The sequence below is a fragment of the Oncorhynchus keta genome, unplaced genomic scaffold (genome assembly GCF_023373465.1).
Source record: "Oncorhynchus keta strain PuntledgeMale-10-30-2019 unplaced genomic scaffold, Oket_V2 Un_contig_15576_pilon_pilon, whole genome shotgun sequence".
In the NCBI taxonomy this organism is placed as follows: Eukaryota; Metazoa; Chordata; class Actinopteri; order Salmoniformes; family Salmonidae; genus Oncorhynchus; species Oncorhynchus keta.
Genome location: NW_026279395.1, coordinates 1 through 4,396, shown reverse-complemented (window position 1 = coordinate 4,396; position 4,396 = coordinate 1). Strand labels below are relative to the sequence as shown.

The window sequence follows — 4,396 nt, the reverse complement described above, 5'->3', positions numbered from 1 at the left end:
GGTAACACACACACACACACACACAGACTCTCACAGCAAGGTAACACACACACACACACAGACTCTCACAGCAAGGTAACACACACACACAGACTCTCACAGCAAGGTAACACACACACACACATAGACTCTCACAGCAAGGTAACACACACACACACAGACTCTCACAGCAGTAACACACACACACACACACACACAGACTCTCACAGCAAGGTAACACGACACACACACACACACACAGGCAGGTAACACACACACACACACACACACACACACTCTCACAGCAAGGTAACACACACACACACAGACTCTCACAGCAAGGTAAATACACACACACACGTATAGACTCTCACAGCAAGGTCACACGCACCGCGTATAGACTCACGCAGCAGCGTAACACACACACACACACACACACACTAGACTCTCACAGCAAGGTAACACACACACACACACACACACACACACACACACAGACTCTCACAGCAAGGTAACACACACACACACAGACTCTCACAGCAAGGTAACACACACACACACACACAGACTCTCACAGCAAGGTAACACACACACACACACACAGACTCTCACAGCAAGGTAACACACACACACACACACACACACAGACTCACAGCAAGGTAACACGCACACACACACACACACACACTCTCACAGCAAGGTAACACACACACACACAGACTCTCACAGCAAGGTAACACACACACACACGTATAGACTCTCACAGCAAGGTCACACGCACACGCGTATAGACTCACGCAGCAAGGTAACACACACACACACACACACACACACACACACACACACACACACACACACAGACTCACATCAAGGTAACACACACACACACACAGACTCTCACAGCAAGGTAACACACACACACACACACACACACAGACTCTCACAGCAAGGTAACACACACACACACGTATAGACTCTCACAGCAAGGTCACACGCACACGCGTATAGACTCACGCAGCAAGGTAACACACACACACACACACACACAGACTCTCACAGCAAGGTAACACACACACACGTATAGACTCTCACAGCAAGGTCACACGCACACGCGTATAGACTCTCACACACACACACAGACTCTCACAGCAAGGTAACACACACACACACGTATAGACTCTCACAGCAAGGTCACACACACACGCGTATAGACTCACGCAGCAAGGTAACACACACACACACACACACACACACACACACACACACACACATAGACTCTCACAGCAAGGTAACACACACACACACACACACACACACACACACACACACACAGACTCTCACAGCAAGGTAACACACACACACGTATAGACTCACACACACACACACACACAGACACAGACTCTCACAGCAAGGTCACACGCACACGCGTATAGAGTCACGCAGCAAGGTAACACACACGTATAGACTCTCACAGCAAGGTCACACACACACACGTATAGACTCTCACAGCAAGGTCACACACACACACGTATAGACTCTCACAGCAAGGTAACACACACACACACACACACACACACACACACACACACGCAAGGTAACACACACACACACGTGTAGACTCACACACACTAGCCGTAGACCAGTCTCTCTACACATCAACTATCACTACAGGTACACACCAGTCTCTCCCCAGTTCCCGTATGAGTAAGTAACTTCCTGTTTCCTGTATGCGTGATGTCAGATCCTGTATGCGAGGGACGTGGACCAGAGGGGCCATACGTTTGAGAAGTCTGTCCACATGGGCAAGGAGTTCCAGAGACGAGCCAAAGCCACGATCCTCAGAGCTGCTGTGCTGCGCAACCAGATACATGTCAAGGTGACCAGCTGTTACCACACGGCCCCAGTCTAGACCACAGCTGTTACCACACGGCCCCAGTCTAGACCACAGCTGTTACCACACGGCCCCAGTCTAGACCACAGCTGTTACCACACGGCCCCAGTCTAGACCACAGCTGTTACCACACGGCCCCAGTCTAGACCACAGCTGTTACCACACGGCCCCAGTCTAGACCACAGCTGTTACCACACGGCCCCGGTCTAGACCACAGCTGTTACCACACGGCCCCGGTCTAGACCACAGCTGTTACCACACGGCCCGGTCTAGACCACAGCTGTTACCACACGGCCCGGTCTAGACCACAGCTGTTACCACGTCCACACGCTGCCCACGGTCTAGACCACAGCTGTTACCACACGGCCCGGTCTAGACCACAGCTGTTACCACACGGCCCCAGTCTAGACCACAGCTGTTACCACACGGCCCCAGTCTAGACCACAGCTGTTACCACACGGCCCCAGTCTAGACCACAGCTGTTACCACACGGCCCCAGTCTAGACCACAGCTGTTACCACACGGCCCCAGTCTAGACCACAGCTGTTACCACACGGCCCCAGTCTAGACCACAGCTGTTACCACACGGCCCCAGTCTAGACCACAGCTGTTACCACACGGCCCCAGTCTAGACCACAGCTGTTACCACACGGCCCCAGTCTAGACCACAGCTGTTACCACACGGCCCCAGTCTAGACCACAGCTGTTACCACACGGCCCCAGTCTAGACCACAGCTGTTACCACACGGCCCCAGTCTAGACCACAGCTGTTACCACACGGCCCCAGTCTAGACCACAGCTGTTACCACACGGCCCCGGTCTAGACCACAGCTGTTACCACACGACCACAGCTGTTACCACACGGCCCCAGTCTAGACCACAGCTGTTACCACACGGCCCCAGTCTAGACCACAGCTGTTACCACACGGCCCCAGTCTAGACCACAGCTGTTACCACACGGCCCCGGTCTAGACCACAGCTGTTACCACACGGCCCCGGTCTAGACCACAGCTGTTACCACACGGCCCCGGTCTAGACCACAGCTGTTACCACACGGCCCCAGTCTAGACCACAGCTGTTACCACACGGCCCCAGTCTAGACCACAGCTGTTACCACACGGCCCCGGTCTAGACCACAGCTGTTACCACACGGCCCCAGTCTAGACCACAGCTGTTACCACACGGCCCCAGTCTAGACCACAGCTGTTACCACACGGCCCCGGTCTAGACCACAGCTGTTACCACACGGCCCCAGTCTAGACCACAGCTGTTACCACACGGCCCCGGTCTAGACCACAGCTGTTACCACACGGCCCCGGTCTAGACCACAGCTGTTACCACACGGCCCCAGTCTAGACCACAGCTGTTACCACACGGCCCCAGTCTAGACCACAGCTGTTACCACACGGCCCCAGTCTAGACCACAGCTGTTACCACACGGCCCCAGTCTAGACCACAGCTGTTACCACACGGCCCCAGTCTAGACCACAGCTGTTACCACACGGCCCCAGTCTAGACCACAGCTGTTACCACACGGCCCCAGTCTAGACCACAGCTGTTACCACACGGCCCCAGTCTAGACCACAGCTGTTACCACACGGCCCCAGTCTAGACCACAGCTGTTACCACACGGCCCCAGTCTAGACCACAGCTGTTACCACACGGCCCCAGTCTAGACCACAGCTGTTACCACACGGCCCCAGTCTAGACCACAGCTGTTACCACACGGCCCCAGTCTAGACCACAGCTGTTACCACACGACCACAGCTGTTACCACACGGCCCCAGTCTAGACCACAGCTGTTACCACACGGCCCCAGTCTAGACCACAGCTGTTACCACACGGCCCCAGTCTAGACCACAGCTGTTACCACACGGCCCCAGTCTAGACCACAGCAGTTACCACACGGCCCGGTCTAGACCACAGCTGTTACCACACGGCCCCAGTCTAGACCACAGCTGTTACCACACGGCCCCAGTCTAGACCACAGCTGTTACCACACGGCCCCAGTCTAGACCACAGCTGTTACCACACGGCCCCAGTCTAGACCACAGCTGTTACCACACGGCCCCGGTCTAGACCACAGCTGTTACCACACGGCCCCAGTCTAGACCACAGCTGTTACCACACGGCCCCGGTCTAGACCACAGCTGTTACCACACGGCCCCGGTCTAGACCACAGCTGTTACCACACGGCCCCAGTCTAGACCACAGCTGTTACCACACGGCCCCAGTCTAGACCACTGAGATGGATCTTTCCCAGACACAAATTAAGTCCTGAATAGAAGCATTCTCAATGGAGATTCTTCACTCCAGGACGAGGTTTAATCTATGTCTGGGAAACCGGACCTCTGGGGATGAAGCTGCTTCCTCTATATCCTCAATGAATGGGAAACCTTGGATAGATCACCGGGTGATTTGATTTGGAACATGTTGTCAGAGGATTTTAATTTATCAGGTGATGTATTGTCTTAGTACTGTGTCCGTCGTTTGAAATCAACTGTTGTCTGCCCCTCGAGACAATTT

General features: G+C 54.5%; 1 long non-coding RNA gene across 1 annotated transcript; it reads left to right on the top strand.

Annotated features, from left to right (window-relative positions):
- The first annotated feature begins 951 nt into the window (after positions 1-951).
- Positions 952-2,122, top strand: LOC127919042 (uncharacterized). The gene is made up of 3 exons (XR_008101708.1): positions 952-966; positions 1,133-1,169; positions 1,721-2,122. It is a non-coding gene; the product is annotated as an uncharacterized LOC127919042 (long non-coding RNA).
- Positions 2,123-4,396: the final 2,274 nt, after the last annotated feature.